The sequence below is a fragment of the Carya illinoinensis genome, chromosome 11 (assembly GCF_018687715.1).
Source record: "Carya illinoinensis cultivar Pawnee chromosome 11, C.illinoinensisPawnee_v1, whole genome shotgun sequence".
In the NCBI taxonomy this organism is placed as follows: Eukaryota; Viridiplantae; Streptophyta; class Magnoliopsida; order Fagales; family Juglandaceae; genus Carya; species Carya illinoinensis.
The window spans coordinates 18,415,347-18,432,288 of record NC_056762.1 but is presented as its reverse complement, the minus strand read 5'-3'; the positions used below and the strand labels follow the sequence as shown (position 1 = coordinate 18,432,288).

General features: G+C 52.7%; 56 non-coding genes across 56 annotated transcripts; all 56 read right to left on the bottom strand.

The window, feature by feature from the left end:
- Window positions 1-14: 14 nt before the first annotated feature.
- LOC122286658 lies at window positions 15-133 on the bottom strand. Its single transcript, XR_006233973.1, has one exon. It is a non-coding gene; the product is annotated as a 5S ribosomal RNA (ribosomal RNA).
- Window positions 134-311: 178 nt separating this feature from the next.
- On the bottom strand, window positions 312-430 carry LOC122288694. The gene has a single exon (XR_006235946.1). It is a non-coding gene; the product is annotated as a 5S ribosomal RNA (ribosomal RNA).
- Window positions 431-619: 189 nt separating this feature from the next.
- LOC122286646 lies at window positions 620-738 on the bottom strand. Its single transcript, XR_006233962.1, has one exon. It is a non-coding gene; the product is annotated as a 5S ribosomal RNA (ribosomal RNA).
- A 189-nt stretch (window positions 739-927) lies between these two features.
- LOC122286633 lies at window positions 928-1,046 on the bottom strand. Its single transcript, XR_006233949.1, has one exon. It is a non-coding gene; the product is annotated as a 5S ribosomal RNA (ribosomal RNA).
- A 189-nt stretch (window positions 1,047-1,235) lies between these two features.
- Window positions 1,236-1,354, bottom strand: LOC122286621. Its single transcript, XR_006233938.1, has one exon. It is a non-coding gene; the product is annotated as a 5S ribosomal RNA (ribosomal RNA).
- Window positions 1,355-1,543: 189 nt separating this feature from the next.
- Window positions 1,544-1,662, bottom strand: LOC122286610. The gene has a single exon (XR_006233927.1). It is a non-coding gene; the product is annotated as a 5S ribosomal RNA (ribosomal RNA).
- A 189-nt stretch (window positions 1,663-1,851) lies between these two features.
- LOC122288088 lies at window positions 1,852-1,970 on the bottom strand. The gene has a single exon (XR_006235363.1). It is a non-coding gene; the product is annotated as a 5S ribosomal RNA (ribosomal RNA).
- Window positions 1,971-2,148: 178 nt separating this feature from the next.
- Window positions 2,149-2,267, bottom strand: LOC122288693. The gene has a single exon (XR_006235945.1). It is a non-coding gene; the product is annotated as a 5S ribosomal RNA (ribosomal RNA).
- Window positions 2,268-2,445: 178 nt separating this feature from the next.
- On the bottom strand, window positions 2,446-2,564 carry LOC122288690. The gene has a single exon (XR_006235943.1). It is a non-coding gene; the product is annotated as a 5S ribosomal RNA (ribosomal RNA).
- A 178-nt stretch (window positions 2,565-2,742) lies between these two features.
- Window positions 2,743-2,861, bottom strand: LOC122287049. Its single transcript, XR_006234356.1, has one exon. It is a non-coding gene; the product is annotated as a 5S ribosomal RNA (ribosomal RNA).
- Window positions 2,862-3,039: 178 nt separating this feature from the next.
- LOC122287811 lies at window positions 3,040-3,158 on the bottom strand. Its single transcript, XR_006235096.1, has one exon. It is a non-coding gene; the product is annotated as a 5S ribosomal RNA (ribosomal RNA).
- A 189-nt stretch (window positions 3,159-3,347) lies between these two features.
- LOC122286597 lies at window positions 3,348-3,466 on the bottom strand. The gene has a single exon (XR_006233916.1). It is a non-coding gene; the product is annotated as a 5S ribosomal RNA (ribosomal RNA).
- A 189-nt stretch (window positions 3,467-3,655) lies between these two features.
- Window positions 3,656-3,774, bottom strand: LOC122286586. Its single transcript, XR_006233905.1, has one exon. It is a non-coding gene; the product is annotated as a 5S ribosomal RNA (ribosomal RNA).
- Window positions 3,775-3,963: 189 nt separating this feature from the next.
- LOC122286574 lies at window positions 3,964-4,082 on the bottom strand. The gene has a single exon (XR_006233894.1). It is a non-coding gene; the product is annotated as a 5S ribosomal RNA (ribosomal RNA).
- A 189-nt stretch (window positions 4,083-4,271) lies between these two features.
- On the bottom strand, window positions 4,272-4,390 carry LOC122286563. The gene has a single exon (XR_006233883.1). It is a non-coding gene; the product is annotated as a 5S ribosomal RNA (ribosomal RNA).
- Window positions 4,391-4,579: 189 nt separating this feature from the next.
- LOC122288087 lies at window positions 4,580-4,698 on the bottom strand. Its single transcript, XR_006235362.1, has one exon. It is a non-coding gene; the product is annotated as a 5S ribosomal RNA (ribosomal RNA).
- Window positions 4,699-4,876: 178 nt separating this feature from the next.
- Window positions 4,877-4,995, bottom strand: LOC122288689. The gene has a single exon (XR_006235942.1). It is a non-coding gene; the product is annotated as a 5S ribosomal RNA (ribosomal RNA).
- A 189-nt stretch (window positions 4,996-5,184) lies between these two features.
- On the bottom strand, window positions 5,185-5,303 carry LOC122286551. Its single transcript, XR_006233872.1, has one exon. It is a non-coding gene; the product is annotated as a 5S ribosomal RNA (ribosomal RNA).
- Window positions 5,304-5,492: 189 nt separating this feature from the next.
- Window positions 5,493-5,611, bottom strand: LOC122286540. Its single transcript, XR_006233861.1, has one exon. It is a non-coding gene; the product is annotated as a 5S ribosomal RNA (ribosomal RNA).
- A 189-nt stretch (window positions 5,612-5,800) lies between these two features.
- Window positions 5,801-5,919, bottom strand: LOC122286528. The gene has a single exon (XR_006233850.1). It is a non-coding gene; the product is annotated as a 5S ribosomal RNA (ribosomal RNA).
- Window positions 5,920-6,108: 189 nt separating this feature from the next.
- On the bottom strand, window positions 6,109-6,227 carry LOC122286516. Its single transcript, XR_006233838.1, has one exon. It is a non-coding gene; the product is annotated as a 5S ribosomal RNA (ribosomal RNA).
- A 189-nt stretch (window positions 6,228-6,416) lies between these two features.
- LOC122286504 lies at window positions 6,417-6,535 on the bottom strand. Its single transcript, XR_006233827.1, has one exon. It is a non-coding gene; the product is annotated as a 5S ribosomal RNA (ribosomal RNA).
- A 189-nt stretch (window positions 6,536-6,724) lies between these two features.
- On the bottom strand, window positions 6,725-6,843 carry LOC122288085. The gene has a single exon (XR_006235361.1). It is a non-coding gene; the product is annotated as a 5S ribosomal RNA (ribosomal RNA).
- A 178-nt stretch (window positions 6,844-7,021) lies between these two features.
- On the bottom strand, window positions 7,022-7,140 carry LOC122288688. The gene has a single exon (XR_006235941.1). It is a non-coding gene; the product is annotated as a 5S ribosomal RNA (ribosomal RNA).
- Window positions 7,141-7,329: 189 nt separating this feature from the next.
- On the bottom strand, window positions 7,330-7,448 carry LOC122286492. Its single transcript, XR_006233816.1, has one exon. It is a non-coding gene; the product is annotated as a 5S ribosomal RNA (ribosomal RNA).
- Window positions 7,449-7,637: 189 nt separating this feature from the next.
- LOC122286480 lies at window positions 7,638-7,756 on the bottom strand. Its single transcript, XR_006233805.1, has one exon. It is a non-coding gene; the product is annotated as a 5S ribosomal RNA (ribosomal RNA).
- A 189-nt stretch (window positions 7,757-7,945) lies between these two features.
- Window positions 7,946-8,064, bottom strand: LOC122286469. Its single transcript, XR_006233794.1, has one exon. It is a non-coding gene; the product is annotated as a 5S ribosomal RNA (ribosomal RNA).
- A 189-nt stretch (window positions 8,065-8,253) lies between these two features.
- On the bottom strand, window positions 8,254-8,372 carry LOC122286457. Its single transcript, XR_006233783.1, has one exon. It is a non-coding gene; the product is annotated as a 5S ribosomal RNA (ribosomal RNA).
- A 189-nt stretch (window positions 8,373-8,561) lies between these two features.
- On the bottom strand, window positions 8,562-8,680 carry LOC122286445. Its single transcript, XR_006233772.1, has one exon. It is a non-coding gene; the product is annotated as a 5S ribosomal RNA (ribosomal RNA).
- Window positions 8,681-8,869: 189 nt separating this feature from the next.
- Window positions 8,870-8,988, bottom strand: LOC122288084. The gene has a single exon (XR_006235360.1). It is a non-coding gene; the product is annotated as a 5S ribosomal RNA (ribosomal RNA).
- Window positions 8,989-9,166: 178 nt separating this feature from the next.
- On the bottom strand, window positions 9,167-9,285 carry LOC122288687. The gene has a single exon (XR_006235940.1). It is a non-coding gene; the product is annotated as a 5S ribosomal RNA (ribosomal RNA).
- A 189-nt stretch (window positions 9,286-9,474) lies between these two features.
- LOC122286433 lies at window positions 9,475-9,593 on the bottom strand. Its single transcript, XR_006233761.1, has one exon. It is a non-coding gene; the product is annotated as a 5S ribosomal RNA (ribosomal RNA).
- Window positions 9,594-9,782: 189 nt separating this feature from the next.
- LOC122286422 lies at window positions 9,783-9,901 on the bottom strand. The gene has a single exon (XR_006233750.1). It is a non-coding gene; the product is annotated as a 5S ribosomal RNA (ribosomal RNA).
- A 189-nt stretch (window positions 9,902-10,090) lies between these two features.
- On the bottom strand, window positions 10,091-10,209 carry LOC122286410. The gene has a single exon (XR_006233739.1). It is a non-coding gene; the product is annotated as a 5S ribosomal RNA (ribosomal RNA).
- Window positions 10,210-10,398: 189 nt separating this feature from the next.
- LOC122288083 lies at window positions 10,399-10,517 on the bottom strand. The gene has a single exon (XR_006235359.1). It is a non-coding gene; the product is annotated as a 5S ribosomal RNA (ribosomal RNA).
- Window positions 10,518-10,695: 178 nt separating this feature from the next.
- On the bottom strand, window positions 10,696-10,814 carry LOC122288686. Its single transcript, XR_006235939.1, has one exon. It is a non-coding gene; the product is annotated as a 5S ribosomal RNA (ribosomal RNA).
- Window positions 10,815-10,992: 178 nt separating this feature from the next.
- Window positions 10,993-11,111, bottom strand: LOC122288685. The gene has a single exon (XR_006235938.1). It is a non-coding gene; the product is annotated as a 5S ribosomal RNA (ribosomal RNA).
- Window positions 11,112-11,289: 178 nt separating this feature from the next.
- On the bottom strand, window positions 11,290-11,408 carry LOC122287048. The gene has a single exon (XR_006234355.1). It is a non-coding gene; the product is annotated as a 5S ribosomal RNA (ribosomal RNA).
- Window positions 11,409-11,586: 178 nt separating this feature from the next.
- Window positions 11,587-11,705, bottom strand: LOC122287809. The gene has a single exon (XR_006235094.1). It is a non-coding gene; the product is annotated as a 5S ribosomal RNA (ribosomal RNA).
- Window positions 11,706-11,894: 189 nt separating this feature from the next.
- LOC122286397 lies at window positions 11,895-12,013 on the bottom strand. The gene has a single exon (XR_006233727.1). It is a non-coding gene; the product is annotated as a 5S ribosomal RNA (ribosomal RNA).
- A 189-nt stretch (window positions 12,014-12,202) lies between these two features.
- Window positions 12,203-12,321, bottom strand: LOC122286386. The gene has a single exon (XR_006233716.1). It is a non-coding gene; the product is annotated as a 5S ribosomal RNA (ribosomal RNA).
- Window positions 12,322-12,510: 189 nt separating this feature from the next.
- On the bottom strand, window positions 12,511-12,629 carry LOC122286374. The gene has a single exon (XR_006233705.1). It is a non-coding gene; the product is annotated as a 5S ribosomal RNA (ribosomal RNA).
- A 189-nt stretch (window positions 12,630-12,818) lies between these two features.
- LOC122286363 lies at window positions 12,819-12,937 on the bottom strand. The gene has a single exon (XR_006233694.1). It is a non-coding gene; the product is annotated as a 5S ribosomal RNA (ribosomal RNA).
- A 189-nt stretch (window positions 12,938-13,126) lies between these two features.
- On the bottom strand, window positions 13,127-13,245 carry LOC122288082. The gene has a single exon (XR_006235358.1). It is a non-coding gene; the product is annotated as a 5S ribosomal RNA (ribosomal RNA).
- Window positions 13,246-13,423: 178 nt separating this feature from the next.
- LOC122288684 lies at window positions 13,424-13,542 on the bottom strand. The gene has a single exon (XR_006235937.1). It is a non-coding gene; the product is annotated as a 5S ribosomal RNA (ribosomal RNA).
- Window positions 13,543-13,731: 189 nt separating this feature from the next.
- LOC122286351 lies at window positions 13,732-13,850 on the bottom strand. Its single transcript, XR_006233683.1, has one exon. It is a non-coding gene; the product is annotated as a 5S ribosomal RNA (ribosomal RNA).
- A 189-nt stretch (window positions 13,851-14,039) lies between these two features.
- LOC122286339 lies at window positions 14,040-14,158 on the bottom strand. Its single transcript, XR_006233672.1, has one exon. It is a non-coding gene; the product is annotated as a 5S ribosomal RNA (ribosomal RNA).
- A 189-nt stretch (window positions 14,159-14,347) lies between these two features.
- Window positions 14,348-14,466, bottom strand: LOC122286328. The gene has a single exon (XR_006233661.1). It is a non-coding gene; the product is annotated as a 5S ribosomal RNA (ribosomal RNA).
- A 178-nt stretch (window positions 14,467-14,644) lies between these two features.
- LOC122287808 lies at window positions 14,645-14,763 on the bottom strand. Its single transcript, XR_006235093.1, has one exon. It is a non-coding gene; the product is annotated as a 5S ribosomal RNA (ribosomal RNA).
- Window positions 14,764-14,952: 189 nt separating this feature from the next.
- On the bottom strand, window positions 14,953-15,071 carry LOC122286317. The gene has a single exon (XR_006233650.1). It is a non-coding gene; the product is annotated as a 5S ribosomal RNA (ribosomal RNA).
- A 189-nt stretch (window positions 15,072-15,260) lies between these two features.
- LOC122286306 lies at window positions 15,261-15,379 on the bottom strand. Its single transcript, XR_006233639.1, has one exon. It is a non-coding gene; the product is annotated as a 5S ribosomal RNA (ribosomal RNA).
- Window positions 15,380-15,568: 189 nt separating this feature from the next.
- Window positions 15,569-15,687, bottom strand: LOC122286294. The gene has a single exon (XR_006233628.1). It is a non-coding gene; the product is annotated as a 5S ribosomal RNA (ribosomal RNA).
- A 178-nt stretch (window positions 15,688-15,865) lies between these two features.
- On the bottom strand, window positions 15,866-15,984 carry LOC122288683. The gene has a single exon (XR_006235936.1). It is a non-coding gene; the product is annotated as a 5S ribosomal RNA (ribosomal RNA).
- A 189-nt stretch (window positions 15,985-16,173) lies between these two features.
- On the bottom strand, window positions 16,174-16,292 carry LOC122286282. The gene has a single exon (XR_006233616.1). It is a non-coding gene; the product is annotated as a 5S ribosomal RNA (ribosomal RNA).
- A 189-nt stretch (window positions 16,293-16,481) lies between these two features.
- On the bottom strand, window positions 16,482-16,600 carry LOC122286271. Its single transcript, XR_006233605.1, has one exon. It is a non-coding gene; the product is annotated as a 5S ribosomal RNA (ribosomal RNA).
- A 189-nt stretch (window positions 16,601-16,789) lies between these two features.
- Window positions 16,790-16,908, bottom strand: LOC122286260. The gene has a single exon (XR_006233594.1). It is a non-coding gene; the product is annotated as a 5S ribosomal RNA (ribosomal RNA).
- Window positions 16,909-16,942: the final 34 nt, after the last annotated feature.

Below are 16,942 nucleotides of genomic sequence, written 5' to 3'. Positions count from 1 at the left end.
AAAAATTAAAAGGGGGGGTGCAACACGAGGACTTCCCAGGAGGTCACCCATCCTAGTACTACTCTCGCCCAAGCACGCTTAACTGCGGAGTTCTGATGGGATCCGGTGCATTAGTGCTGGTATGATCGCACCCATCATGCTACCAGCGAAAAACTAATATAATCCTATTACGACCTAGCCGCACCCTGCCTATCCCATGCCAACTGGCGATCTGATTGATAGCGATGGGGTCGGTGCGATTTTCCTAAGAATCCATTGCCCGGTTGTCGTTCCGGTCCATCCGACCGGAGATGCGGTAAAAATAAAAAGGGGGGGTGCAACACGAGGACTTCCCAGGAGGTCACCCATCCTAGTACTACTCTCGCCGAAGCACGCTTAACTGCGGAGTTCTGATGGGATCCGGTGCATTAGTGCTGGTATGATCGCACCCATCATGCTACCAGCGAAAAACTAATATAATCCTATTACGACCTAGCCGCACCATGCCTATCCCATGCCAACCGGCGATCTGATCGATACCCATTGCTACGCGATGGGGTCGGTGCGATTTTCCTAAGAATCCATTGCCCGGTTGTTGTTCCGGTCCATCCGACCGGAGATGCGGTAAAAATAAAAAGGGGGGGTGCAACACGAGGACTTCCCAGGAGGTCACCCATCCTAGTACTACTCTCGCCCAAGCACGCTTAACTGCGGAGTTCTGATGGGATCCGGTGCATTAGTGCTGGTATGATCGCACCCATCATGCTACCACCGAAAAACTAATATAATCCTATTACGGCCTAGCCGCACCATGCCTATCCCATGCCAACCGGCGATCTGATCGATACCCATTGCTACGCGATGGGGTCGGTGCGATTTTCCTAAGAATCCATTGCCCGGTTGTCGTTCCGGTCCATCCGACCGGAGATGCGGTAAAAATAAAAAGGGGGGGTGCAACACGAGGACTTCCCAGGAGGTCACCCATCCTAGTACTACTCTCGCCCAAGCACGCTTAACTGCGGAGTTCTGATGGGATCCGGTGCATTAGTGCTGGTATGATCGCACCCATCATGCTACCAGCGAAAAACTAATATAATCCTATTACGACCTAGCCGCACCCTGCCTATCTCATGCCAACCGGCGATCTGACCGATACCCATTGCTACGCGATGGGGTCGGTGCGATTTTCCTAAAAATCCATTCCCTGGTTCTCGTTCCGGTCCATCCGACCAGAGATGCGGTAAAAATTAAAAGGGGGGGTGCAACACGAGGACTTCCCAGGAGGTCACCCATCCTAGTACTACTCTCGCCCAAGCACGCTTAACTGCGGAGTTCTGATGGGATCCGGTGCATTAGTGCTGGTATGATCGCACCCATCATGCTACCAGCGAAAAACTAATATAATCCTATTACGACCTAGCCGCACCCTGCCTATCCCATGCCAACCGGCGATCTGATCGATACCCATTGCTACGCGATGGGGTCGGTGCGATTTTCCTAAGAATCCATTACCCGGTACTCGTTCCGGTCCATCCGACCGGAGATGCGGTAAAAATAAAAACGGGGGGTGCAACACGAGGACTTCCCAGGAGGTCACCCATCCTAGTACTACTCTCGCCCAAGCACGCTTAACTGCGGAGTTCTGATGGGATCCGGTGCATTAGTGCTGGTATGATCGCACCCATCATGCTACCAGCGAAAAACTAATATAATCCTATTACGACCTAGCCGCACCCTGCCTATCCCATGCCAACCGGCGATCTGATCGATACCCATTGCTACGCGATGGGGTCGGTGCGATTTTCCTAAGAATCCATTACCCGGTACTCGTTCCGGTCCATCCGACCGGAGATGCGGTAAAAATAAAAACGGGGGGTGCAACACGAGGACTACCCAGGAGGTCACCCATCCTAGTACTACTCTCGCCCAAGCACGCTTAACTGCGGAGTTCTGATGGGATCCGGTGCATTAGTGCTGGTATGATCGCACCCATCATGCTACCAGCGAAAAACTAATATAATCCTATTACGACCTAGCCGCACCCTGCCTATCCCATGCCAACTGGCGATCTGATTGATAGCGATGGGGTCGGTGCGATTTTCCTAAGAATCCATTGCCCGGTTGTCGTTCCGGTCCATCCGACCGGAGATGCGGTAAAAATAAAAAGGGGGGGTGCAACACGAGGACTTCCCAGGAGGTCACCCATCCTAGTACTACTCTCGCCGAAGCACGCTTAACTGCGGAGTTCTGATGGGATCCGGTGCATTAGTGCTGGTATGATCGCACCCATCATGCTACCAGCGAAAAACTAATATAATCCTATTACGACCTAGCCGCACCATGCCTATCCCATGCCAACCGGCGATCTGATTGATAGCGATGGGGTCGGTGCGATTTTCCTAAGAATCCATTGCCCGGTTGTCGTTCCGGTCCATCCGACCGGAGATGCGGTAAAAATAAAAAGGGGGGGTGCAACACGAGGACTTCCCAGGAGGTCACCCATCCTAGTACTACTCTCGCCGAAGCACGCTTAACTGCGGAGTTCTGATGGGATCCGGTGCATTAGTGCTGGTATGATCGCACCCATCATGCTACCAGCGAAAAACTAATATAATCCTATTACGACCTAGCCGCACCCTGCCTATCCCATGCCAACTGGCGATCTGATTGATAGCGATGGGGTCGGTGCGATTTTCCTAAGAATCCATTGCCCGGTTGTCGTTCCGGTCCATCCGACCGGAGATGCGGTAAAAATTAAAAGGGGGGGTGCAACACGAGGGCTTCCCAGGAGGTCACCCATCCTAGTACTACTCTCGCCCAAGCACGCTTAACTGCGGAGTTCTGATGGGATCCGGTGCATTAGTGCTGGTATGATCGCACCCATCATGCTACCAGCGAAAAACTAATATAATCCTATTACGACCTAGCCGCACCCTGCCTATCCCATGCCAACTGGCGATCTGATTGATAGCGATGGGGTCGGTGCGATTTTCCTAAGAATCCATTGCCCGGTTGTCGTTCCGGTCCATCCGACCGGAGATGCGGTAAAAATAAAAAGGGGGGGTGCAACACGAGGACTTCCCAGGAGGTCACCCATCCTAGTACTACTCTCGCCCAAGCACGCTTAACTGCGGAGTTCTGATGGGATCCGGTGCATTAGTGCTGGTAGGATCGCACCCATCATGCTACCAGCGAAAAACTAATATAATCCTATTACGACCTAGCCGCACCATGCCTATCCCATGCCAACCGGCGATCTGATCGATACCCATTGCTACGCGATGGGGTCGGTGCGATTTTCCTAAGAATCCATTGCCCGGTTGTCGTTCCGGTCCATCCGACCGGAGATGCGGTAAAAATAAAAAGGAGGGGTGCAACACGAGGACTTCCCAGGAGGTCACCCATCCTAGTACTACTCTCGCCCAAGCACGCTTAACTGCGGAGTTCTGATGGGATCCGGTGCATTAGTGCTGGTATGATCGCACCCATCATGCTACCAGCGAAAAACTAATATAATCCTATTACGTCCTAGCCGCACCATGCCTATCCCATGCCAACCGGCGATCTGATCGATACCCATTGCTACGCGATGGGGTCGGTGCGATTTTCCTAAGAATCCATTGCCCGGTTGTCGTTCCGGTCCATCCGACCGGAGATGCGGTAAAAATAAAAAGGGGGGGTGCAACACGAGGACTTCCCAGGAGGTCACCCATCCTAGTACTACTCTCGCCCAAGCACGCTTAACTGCGGAGTTCTGATGGGATCCGGTGCATTAGTGCTGGTATGATCGCACCCATCATGCTACCAGCGAAAAACTAATATAATCCTATTACGACCTAGCCGCACCCTGCCTATCTCATGCCAACCGGCGATCTGACCGATACCCATTGCTACGCGATGGGGTCGGTGCGATTTTCCTAAAAATCCATTCCCTGGTTCTCGTTCCGGTCCATCCGACCAGAGATGCGGTAAAAATTAAAAGGGGGGGTGCAACACGAGGACTTCCCAGGAGGTCACCCATCCTAGTACTACTCTCGCCCAAGCACGCTTAACTGCGGAGTTCTGATGGGATCCGGTGCATTAGTGCTGGTATGATCGCACCCATCATGCTACCAGCGAAAAACTAATATAATCCTATTACGACCTAGCCGCACCCTGCCTATCCCATGCCAACCGGCGATCTGATCGATACCCATTGCTACGCGATGGGGTCGGTGCGATTTTCCTAAGAATCCATTACCCGGTACTCGTTCCGGTCCATCCGACCGGAGATGCGGTAAAAATAAAAACGGGGGGTGCAACACGAGGACTTCCCAGGAGGTCACCCATCCTAGTACTACTCTCGCCCAAGCACGCTTAACTGCGGAGTTCTGATGGGATCCGGTGCATTAGTGCTGGTATGATCGCACCCATCATGCTACCAGCGAAAAACTAATATAATCCTATTACGACCTAGCCGCACCATGCCTATCCCATGCCAACCGGCGATCTGATCGATACCCATTGCTACGCGATGGGGTCGGTGCGATTTTCCTAAGAATCCATTACCCGGTACTCGTTCCGGTCCATCCGACCGGAGATGCGGTAAAAATAAAAACGGGGGGTGCAACACGAGGACTACCCAGGAGGTCACCCATCCTAGTACTACTCTCGCCCAAGCACGCTTAACTGCGGAGTTCTGATGGGATCCGGTGCATTAGTGCTGGTATGATCGCACCCATCATGCTACCAGCGAAAAACTAATATAATCCTATTACGACCTAGCCGCACCCTGCCTATCCCATGCCAACTGGCGATCTGATTGATAGCGATGGGGTCGGTGCGATTTTCCTAAGAATCCATTGCCCGGTTGTCGTTCCGGTCCATCCGACCGGAGATGCGGTAAAAATAAAAAGGGGGGGTGCAACACGAGGACTTCCCAGGAGGTCACCCATCCTAGTACTACTCTCGCCGAAGCACGCTTAACTGCGGAGTTCTGATGGGATCCGGTGCATTAGTGCTGGTATGATCGCACCCATCATGCTACCAGCGAAAAACTAATATAATCCTATTACGACCTAGCCGCACCATGCCTATCCCATGCCAACCGGCGATCTGATCGATACCCATTGCTACGCGATGGGGTCGGTGCGATTTTCCTAAGAATCCATTGCCCGGTTGTTGTTCCGGTCCATCCGACCGGAGATGCGGTAAAAATAAAAAGGGGGGGTGCAACACGAGGACTTCCCAGGAGGTCACCCATCCTAGTACTACTCTCGCCCAAGCACGCTTAACTGCGGAGTTCTGATGGGATCCGGTGCATTAGTGCTGGTATGATCGCACCCATCATGCTACCACCGAAAAACTATTATAATCCTATTACGGCCTAGCCGCACCATGCCTATCCCATGCCAACCGGCGATCTGATCGATACCCATTGCTACGCGATGGGGTCGGTGCGATTTTCCTAAGAATCCATTGCCCGGTTGTCGTTCCGGTCCATCCGACCGGAGATGCGGTAAAAATAAAAAGGAGGGGTGCAACACGAGGACTTCCCAGGAGGTCACCCATCCTAGTACTACTCTCGCCCAAGCACGCTTAACTGCGGAGTTCTGATGGGATCCGGTGCATTAGTGCTGGTATGATCGCACCCATCATGCTACCAGCGAAAAACTAATATAATCCTATTACGTCCTAGCCGCACCATGCCTATCCCATGCCAACCGGCGATCTGATCGATACCCATTGCTACGCGATGGGGTCGGTGCGATTTTCCTAAGAATCCATTGCCCGGTTGTCGTTCCGGTCCATCCGACCGGAGATGCGGTAAAAATAAAAAGGGGGGGTGCAACACGAGGACTTCCCAGGAGGTCACCCATCCTAGTACTACTCTCGCCCAAGCACGCTTAACTGCGGAGTTCTGATGGGATCCGGTGCATTAGTGCTGGTATGATCGCACCCATCATGCTACCAGCGAAAAACTAATATAATCCTATTACGACCTAGCCGCACCCTGCCTATCTCATGCCAACCGGCGATCTGACCGATACCCATTGCTACGCGATGGGGTCGGTGCGATTTTCCTAAAAATCCATTCCCTGGTTCTCGTTCCGGTCCATCCGACCAGAGATGCGGTAAAAATTAAAAGGGGGGGTGCAACACGAGGACTTCCCAGGAGGTCACCCATCCTAGTACTACTCTCGCCCAAGCACGCTTAACTGCGGAGTTCTGATGGGATCCGGTGCATTAGTGCTGGTATGATCGCACCCATCATGCTACCAGCGAAAAACTAATATAATCCTATTACGACCTAGCCGCACCCTGCCTATCCCATGCCAACCGGCGATCTGATCGATACCCATTGCTACGCGATGGGGTCGGTGCGATTTTCCTAAGAATCCATTACCCGGTACTCGTTCCGGTCCATCCGACCGGAGATGCGGTAAAAATAAAAACGGGGGGTGCAACACGAGGACTTCCCAGGAGGTCACCCATCCTAGTACTACTCTCGCCCAAGCACGCTTAACTGCGGAGTTCTGATGGGATCCGGTGCATTAGTGCTGGTATGATCGCACCCATCATGCTACCACCGAAAAACTAATATAATCCTATTACGGCCTAGCCGCACCATGCCTATCCCATGCCAACCGGCGATCTGATCGATACCCATTGCTACGCGATGGGGTCGGTGCGATTTTCCTAAGAATCCATTACCCGGTACTCGTTCCGGTCCATCCGACCGGAGATGCGGTAAAAATAAAAACGGGGGGTGCAACACGAGGACTACCCAGGAGGTCACCCATCCTAGTACTACTCTCGCCCAAGCACGCTTAACTGCGGAGTTCTGATGGGATCCGGTGCATTAGTGCTGGTATGATCGCACCCATCATGCTACCAGCGAAAAACTAATATAATCCTATTACGACCTAGCCGCACCCTGCCTATCCCATGCCAACTGGCGATCTGATTGATAGCGATGGGGTCGGTGCGATTTTCCTAAGAATCCATTGCCCGGTTGTCGTTCCGGTCCATCCGACCGGAGATGCGGTAAAAATAAAAAGGGGGGGTGCAACACGAGGACTTCCCAGGAGGTCACCCATCCTAGTACTACTCTCGCCGAAGCACGCTTAACTGCGGAGTTCTGATGGGATCCGGTGCATTAGTGCTGGTATGATCGCACCCATCATGCTACCAGCGAAAAACTAATATAATCCTATTACGACCTAGCCGCACCATGCCTATCCCATGCCAACCGGCGATCTGATCGATACCCATTGCTACGCGATGGGGTCGGTGCGATTTTCCTAAGAATCCATTGCCCGGTTGTTGTTCCGGTCCATCCGACCGGAGATGCGGTAAAAATAAAAAGGGGGGGTGCAACACGAGGACTTCCCAGGAGGTCACCCATCCTAGTACTACTCTCGCCCAAGCACGCTTAACTGCGGAGTTCTGATGGGATCCGGTGCATTAGTGCTGGTATGATCGCACCCATCATGCTACCACCGAAAAACTAATATAATCCTATTACGGCCTAGCCGCACCATGCCTATCCCATGCCAACCGGCGATCTGATCGATACCCATTGCTACGCGATGGGGTCGGTGCGATTTTCCTAAGAATCCATTGCCCGGTTGTCGTTCCGGTCCATCCGACCGGAGATGCGGTAAAAATAAAAAGGAGGGGTGCAACACGAGGACTTCCCAGGAGGTCACCCATCCTAGTACTACTCTCGCCCAAGCACGCTTAACTGCGGAGTTCTGATGGGATCCGGTGCATTAGTGCTGGTATGATCGCACCCATCATGCTACCAGCGAAAAACTAATATAATCCTATTACGTCCTAGCCGCACCATGCCTATCCCATGCCAACCGGCGATCTGATCGATACCCATTGCTACGCGATGGGGTCGGTGCGATTTTCCTAAGAATCCATTGCCCGGTTGTCGTTCCGGTCCATCCGACCGGAGATGCGGTAAAAATAAAAAGGGGGGGTGCAACACGAGGACTTCCCAGGAGGTCACCCATCCTAGTACTACTCTCGCCCAAGCACGCTTAACTGCGGAGTTCTGATGGGATCCGGTGCATTAGTGCTGGTATGATCGCACCCATCATGCTACCAGCGAAAAACTAATATAATCCTATTACGACCTAGCCGCACCCTGCCTATCTCATGCCAACCGGCGATCTGACCGATACCCATTGCTACGCGATGGGGTCGGTGCGATTTTCCTAAAAATCCATTCCCTGGTTCTCGTTCCGGTCCATCCGACCAGAGATGCGGTAAAAATTAAAAGGGGGGGTGCAACACGAGGACTTCCCAGGAGGTCACCCATCCTAGTACTACTCTCGCCCAAGCACGCTTAACTGCGGAGTTCTGATGGGATCCGGTGCATTAGTGCTGGTATGATCGCACCCATCATGCTACCAGCGAAAAACTAATATAATCCTATTACGACCTAGCCGCACCCTGCCTATCCCATGCCAACCGGCGATCTGATCGATACCCATTGCTACGCGATGGGGTCGGTGCGATTTTCCTAAGAATCCATTACCCGGTACTCGTTCCGGTCCATCCGACCGGAGATGCGGTAAAAATAAAAACGGGGGGTGCAACACGAGGACTTCCCAGGAGGTCACCCATCCTAGTACTACTCTCGCCCAAGCACGCTTAACTGCGGAGTTCTGATGGGATCCGGTGCATTAGTGCTGGTATGATCGCACCCATCATGCTACCAGCGAAAAACTAATATAATCCTATTACGACCTAGCCGCACCATGCCTATCCCATGCCAACCGGCGATCTGATCGATACCCATTGCTACGCGATGGGGTCGGTGCGATTTTCCTAAGAATCCATTACCCGGTACTCGTTCCGGTCCATCCGACCGGAGATGCGGTAAAAATAAAAACGGGGGGTGCAACACGAGGACTACCCAGGAGGTCACCCATCCTAGTACTACTCTCGCCCAAGCACGCTTAACTGCGGAGTTCTGATGGGATCCGGTGCATTAGTGCTGGTATGATCGCACCCATCATGCTACCAGCGAAAAACTAATATAATCCTATTACGACCTAGCCGCACCCTGCCTATCCCATGCCAACTGGCGATCTGATTGATAGCGATGGGGTCGGTGCGATTTTCCTAAGAATCCATTGCCCGGTTGTCGTTCCGGTCCATCCGACCGGAGATGCGGTAAAAATAAAAAGGGGGGGTGCAACACGAGGACTTCCCAGGAGGTCACCCATCCTAGTACTACTCTCGCCGAAGCACGCTTAACTGCGGAGTTCTGATGGGATCCGGTGCATTAGTGCTGGTATGATCGCACCCATCATGCTACCAGCGAAAAACTAATATAATCCTATTACGACCTAGCCGCACCATGCCTATCCCATGCCAACCGGCGATCTGATCGATACCCATTGCTACGCGATGGGGTCGGTGCGATTTTCCTAAGAATCCATTGCCCGGTTGTTGTTCCGGTCCATCCGACCGGAGATGCGGTAAAAATAAAAAGGGGGGGTGCAACACGAGGACTTCCCAGGAGGTCACCCATCCTAGTACTACTCTCGCCCAAGCACGCTTAACTGCGGAGTTCTGATGGGATCCGGTGCATTAGTGCTGGTATGATCGCACCCATCATGCTACCAGCGAAAAACTAATATAATCCTATTACGACCTAGCCGCACCCTGCCTATCTCATGCCAACCGGCGATCTGACCGATACCCATTGCTACGCGATGGGGTCGGTGCGATTTTCCTAAAAATCCATTCCCTGGTTCTCGTTCCGGTCCATCCGACCAGAGATGCGGTAAAAATTAAAAGGGGGGGTGCAACACGAGGACTTCCCAGGAGGTCACCCATCCTAGTACTACTCTCGCCCAAGCACGCTTAACTGCGGAGTTCTGATGGGATCCGGTGCATTAGTGCTGGTATGATCGCACCCATCATGCTACCAGCGAAAAACTAATATAATCCTATTACGACCTAGCCGCACCCTGCCTATCCCATGCCAACCGGCGATCTGATCGATACCCATTGCTACGCGATGGGGTCGGTGCGATTTTCCTAAGAATCCATTACCCGGTACTCGTTCCGGTCCATCCGACCGGAGATGCGGTAAAAATAAAAACGGGGGGTGCAACACGAGGACTTCCCAGGAGGTCACCCATCCTAGTACTACTCTCGCCCAAGCACGCTTAACTGCGGAGTTCTGATGGGATCCGGTGCATTAGTGCTGGTATGATCGCACCCATCATGCTACCAGCGAAAAACTAATATAATCCTATTACGACCTAGCCGCACCCTGCCTATCCCATGCCAACCGGCGATCTGATCGATACCCATTGCTACGCGATGGGGTCGGTGCGATTTTCCTAAGAATCCATTACCCGGTACTCGTTCCGGTCCATCCGACCGGAGATGCGGTAAAAATAAAAACGGGGGGTGCAACACGAGGACTACCCAGGAGGTCACCCATCCTAGTACTACTCTCGCCCAAGCACGCTTAACTGCGGAGTTCTGATGGGATCCGGTGCATTAGTGCTGGTATGATCGCACCCATCATGCTACCAGCGAAAAACTAATATAATCCTATTACGACCTAGCCGCACCCTGCCTATCCCATGCCAACTGGCGATCTGATTGATAGCGATGGGGTCGGTGCGATTTTCCTAAGAATCCATTGCCCGGTTGTCGTTCCGGTCCATCCGACCGGAGATGCGGTAAAAATAAAAAGGGGGGGTGCAACACGAGGACTTCCCAGGAGGTCACCCATCCTAGTACTACTCTCGCCGAAGCACGCTTAACTGCGGAGTTCTGATGGGATCCGGTGCATTAGTGCTGGTATGATCGCACCCATCATGCTACCAGCGAAAAACTAATATAATCCTATTACGACCTAGCCGCACCATGCCTATCCCATGCCAACCGGCGATCTGATTGATAGCGATGGGGTCGGTGCGATTTTCCTAAGAATCCATTGCCCGGTTGTCGTTCCGGTCCATCCGACCGGAGATGCGGTAAAAATAAAAAGGGGGGGTGCAACACGAGGACTTCCCAGGAGGTCACCCATCCTAGTACTACTCTCGCCGAAGCACGCTTAACTGCGGAGTTCTGATGGGATCCGGTGCATTAGTGCTGGTATGATCGCACCCATCATGCTACCAGCGAAAAACTAATATAATCCTATTACGACCTAGCCGCACCCTGCCTATCCCATGCCAACTGGCGATCTGATTGATAGCGATGGGGTCGGTGCGATTTTCCTAAGAATCCATTGCCCGGTTGTCGTTCCGGTCCATCCGACCGGAGATGCGGTAAAAATTAAAAGGGGGGGTGCAACACGAGGGCTTCCCAGGAGGTCACCCATCCTAGTACTACTCTCGCCCAAGCACGCTTAACTGCGGAGTTCTGATGGGATCCGGTGCATTAGTGCTGGTATGATCGCACCCATCATGCTACCAGCGAAAAACTAATATAATCCTATTACGACCTAGCCGCACCCTGCCTATCCCATGCCAACTGGCGATCTGATTGATAGCGATGGGGTCGGTGCGATTTTCCTAAGAATCCATTGCCCGGTTGTCGTTCCGGTCCATCCGACCGGAGATGCGGTAAAAATAAAAAGGGGGGGTGCAACACGAGGACTTCCCAGGAGGTCACCCATCCTAGTACTACTCTCGCCCAAGCACGCTTAACTGCGGAGTTCTGATGGGATCCGGTGCATTAGTGCTGGTAGGATCGCACCCATCATGCTACCAGCGAAAAACTAATATAATCCTATTACGACCTAGCCGCACCATGCCTATCCCATGCCAACCGGCGATCTGATCGATACCCATTGCTACGCGATGGGGTCGGTGCGATTTTCCTAAGAATCCATTGCCCGGTTGTCGTTCCGGTCCATCCGACCGGAGATGCGGTAAAAATAAAAAGGAGGGGTGCAACACGAGGACTTCCCAGGAGGTCACCCATCCTAGTACTACTCTCGCCCAAGCACGCTTAACTGCGGAGTTCTGATGGGATCCGGTGCATTAGTGCTGGTATGATCGCACCCATCATGCTACCAGCGAAAAACTAATATAATCCTATTACGTCCTAGCCGCACCATGCCTATCCCATGCCAACCGGCGATCTGATCGATACCCATTGCTACGCGATGGGGTCGGTGCGATTTTCCTAAGAATCCATTGCCCGGTTGTCGTTCCGGTCCATCCGACCGGAGATGCGGTAAAAATAAAAAGGGGGGGTGCAACACGAGGACTTCCCAGGAGGTCACCCATCCTAGTACTACTCTCGCCCAAGCACGCTTAACTGCGGAGTTCTGATGGGATCCGGTGCATTAGTGCTGGTATGATCGCACCCATCATGCTACCAGCGAAAAACTAATATAATCCTATTACGACCTAGCCGCACCCTGCCTATCTCATGCCAACCGGCGATCTGACCGATACCCATTGCTACGCGATGGGGTCGGTGCGATTTTCCTAAAAATCCATTCCCTGGTTCTCGTTCCGGTCCATCCGACCAGAGATGCGGTAAAAATTAAAAGGGGGGGTGCAACACGAGGACTTCCCAGGAGGTCACCCATCCTAGTACTACTCTCGCCCAAGCACGCTTAACTGCGGAGTTCTGATGGGATCCGGTGCATTAGTGCTGGTATGATCGCACCCATCATGCTACCAGCGAAAAACTAATATAATCCTATTACGACCTAGCCGCACCCTGCCTATCCCATGCCAACCGGCGATCTGATCGATACCCATTGCTACGCGATGGGGTCGGTGCGATTTTCCTAAGAATCCATTACCCGGTACTCGTTCCGGTCCATCCGACCGGAGATGCGGTAAAAATAAAAACGGGGGGTGCAACACGAGGACTTCCCAGGAGGTCACCCATCCTAGTACTACTCTCGCCCAAGCACGCTTAACTGCGGAGTTCTGATGGGATCCGGTGCATTAGTGCTGGTATGATCGCACCCATCATGCTACCAGCGAAAAACTAATATAATCCTATTACGACCTAGCCGCACCATGCCTATCCCATGCCAACCGGCGATCTGATCGATACCCATTGCTACGCGATGGGGTCGGTGCGATTTTCCTAAGAATCCATTACCCGGTACTCGTTCCGGTCCATCCGACCGGAGATGCGGTAAAAATAAAAACGGGGGGTGCAACACGAGGACTACCCAGGAGGTCACCCATCCTAGTACTACTCTCGCCCAAGCACGCTTAACTGCGGAGTTCTGATGGGATCCGGTGCATTAGTGCTGGTATGATCGCACCCATCATGCTACCAGCGAAAAACTAATATAATCCTATTACGACCTAGCCGCACCCTGCCTATCCCATGCCAACTGGCGATCTGATTGATAGCGATGGGGTCGGTGCGATTTTCCTAAGAATCCATTGCCCGGTTGTCGTTCCGGTCCATCCGACCGGAGATGCGGTAAAAATAAAAAGGGGGGGTGCAACACGAGGACTTCCCAGGAGGTCACCCATCCTAGTACTACTCTCGCCGAAGCACGCTTAACTGCGGAGTTCTGATGGGATCCGGTGCATTAGTGCTGGTATGATCGCACCCATCATGCTACCAGCGAAAAACTAATATAATCCTATTACGACCTAGCCGCACCATGCCTATCCCATGCCAACCGGCGATCTGATCGATACCCATTGCTACGCGATGGGGTCGGTGCGATTTTCCTAAGAATCCATTGCCCGGTTGTTGTTCCGGTCCATCCGACCGGAGATGCGGTAAAAATAAAAAGGGGGGGTGCAACACGAGGACTTCCCAGGAGGTCACCCATCCTAGTACTACTCTCGCCCAAGCACGCTTAACTGCGGAGTTCTGATGGGATCCGGTGCATTAGTGCTGGTATGATCGCACCCATCATGCTACCACCGAAAAACTAATATAATCCTATTACGGCCTAGCCGCACCATGCCTATCCCATGCCAACCGGCGATCTGATCGATACCCATTGCTACGCGATGGGGTCGGTGCGATTTTCCTAAGAATCCATTGCCCGGTTGTCGTTCCGGTCCATCTGACCGGAGATGCGGTAAAAATAAAAAGGGGGGGTGCAACACGAGGACTTCCCAGGAGGTCACCCATCCTAGTACTACTCTCGCCCAAGCACGCTTAACTGCGGAGTTCTGATGGGATCCGGTGCATTAGTGCTGGTATGATCGCACCCATCATGCTACCAGCGAAAAACTAATATAATCCTATTACGACCTAGCCGCACCCTGCCTATCTCATGCCAACCGGCGATCTGACCGATACCCATTGCTACGCGATGGGGTCGGTGCGATTTTCCTAAGAATCCATTACCCGGTACTCGTTCCGGTCCATCCGACCGGAGATGCGGTAAAAATAAAAACGGGGGGTGCAACACGAGGACTTCCCAGGAGGTCACCCATCCTAGTACTACTCTCGCCCAAGCACGCTTAACTGCGGAGTTCTGATGGGATCCGGTGCATTAGTGCTGGTATGATCGCACCCATCATGCTACCAGCGAAAAACTAATATAATCCTATTACGACCTAGCCGCACCCTGCCTATCCCATGCCAACTGGCGATCTGATTGATAGCGATGGGGTCGGTGCGATTTTCCTAAGAATCCATTGCCCGGTTGTCGTTCCGGTCCATCCGACCGGAGATGCGGTAAAAATAAAAAGGGGGGGTGCAACACGAGGACTTCCCAGGAGGTCACCCATCCTAGTACTACTCTCGCCCAAGCACGCTTAACTGCGGAGTTCTGATGGGATCCGGTGCATTAGTGCTGGTAGGATCGCACCCATCATGCTACCAGCGAAAAACTAATATAATCCTATTACGACCTAGCCGCACCATGCCTATCCCATGCCAACCGGCGATCTGATCGATACCCATTGCTACGCGATGGGGTCGGTGCGATTTTCCTAAGAATCCATTGCCCGGTTGTCGTTCCGGTCCATCCGACCGGAGATGCGGTAAAAATAAAAAGGAGGGGTGCAACACGAGGACTTCCCAGGAGGTCACCCATCCTAGTACTACTCTCGCCCAAGCACGCTTAACTGCGGAGTTCTGATGGGATCCGGTGCATTAGTGCTGGTATGATCGCACCCATCATGCTACCAGCGAAAAACTAATATAATCCTATTACGACCTAGCCGCACCCTGCCTATCCCATGCCAACCGGCGATCTGATCGATACCCATTGCTACGCGATGGGGTCGGTGCGATTTTCCTAAGAATCCATTGCCCGGTTGTCGTTCCGGTCCATCCGACCGGAGATGCGGTAAAAATAAAAAGGGGGGGTGCAACACGAGGACTTCCCAGGAGGTCACCCATCCTAGTACTACTCTCGCCCAAGCACGCTTAACTGCGGAGTTCTGATGGGATCCGGTGCATTAGTGCTGGTATGATCGCACCCATCATGCTACCAGCGAAAAACTAATATAATCCTATTACGACCTAGCCGCACCCTGCCTATCTCATGCCAACCGGCGATCTGACCGATACCCATTGCTACGCGATGGGGTCGGTGCGATTTTCCTAAAAATCCATTCCCTGGTTCTCGTTCCGGTCCATCCGACCAGAGATGCGGTAAAAATTAAAAGGGGGGGTGCAACACGAGGACTTCCCAGGAGGTCACCCATCCTAGTACTACTCTCGCCCAAGCACGCTTAACTGCGGAGTTCTGATGGGATCCGGTGCATTAGTGCTGGTATGATCGCACCCATCATGCTACCAGCGAAAAACTAATATAATCCTATTACGACCTAGCCGCACCCTGCCTATCCCATGCCAACTGGCGATCTGATTGATAGCGATGGGGTCGGTGCGATTTTCCTAAGAATCCATTGCCCGGTTGTCGTTCCGGTCCATCCGACCGGAGATGCGGTAAAAATAAAAAGGGGGGGTGCAACACGAGGACTTCCCAGGAGGTCACCCATCCTAGTACTACTCTCGCCGAAGCACGCTTAACTGCGGAGTTCTGATGGGATCCGGTGCATTAGTGCTGGTATGATCGCACCCATCATGCTACCAGCGAAAAACTAATATAATCCTATTACGACCTAGCCGCACCATGCCTATCCCATGCCAACCGGCGATCTGATCGATACCCATTGCTACGCGATGGGGTCGGTGCGATTTTCCTAAGAATCCATTGCCCGGTTGTTGTTCCGGTCCATCCGACCGGAGATGCGGTAAAAATAAAAAGGGGGGGTGCAACACGAGGACTTCCCAGGAGGTCACCCATCCTAGTACTACTCTCGCCCAAGCACGCTTAACTGCGGAGTTCTGATGGGATCCGGTGCATTAGTGCTGGTATGATCGCACCCATCATGCTACCACCGAAAAACTAATATAATCCTATTACGGCCTAGCCGCACCATGCCTATCCCATGCCAACCGGCGATCTGATCGATACCCATTGCTACGCGATGGGGTCGGTGCGATTTTCCTAAGAATCCATTGCCCGGTTGTCGTTCCGGTCCATCCGACCGGAGATGCGGTAAAAATAAAAAGGGGGGGTGCAACACGAGGACTTCCCAGGAGGTCACCCATCCTAGTACTACTCTCGCCCAAGCACGCTTAACTGCGGAGTTCTGATGGGATCCGGTGCATTAGTGCTGGTATGATCGCACCCATCATGCTACCAGCGAAAAACTAATATAATCCTATTACGACCTAGCCGCACCCTGCCTATCTCATGCCAACCGGCGATCTGACCGATACCCATTGCTACGCGATGGGGTCGGTGCGATTTTCCTAAAAATCCATTCCCTGGTTCTCGTTCCGGTCCATCCGACCAGAGATGCGGTAAAAATTAAAAGGGGGGGTGCAACACGAGGACTTCCCAGGAGGTCACCCATCCTAGTACTACTCTCGCCCAAGCACGCTTAACTGCGGAGTTCTGATGGGATCCGGTGCATTAGTGCTGGTATGATCGCACCCATCATGCTACCAGCGAAAAACTAATATAATCCTA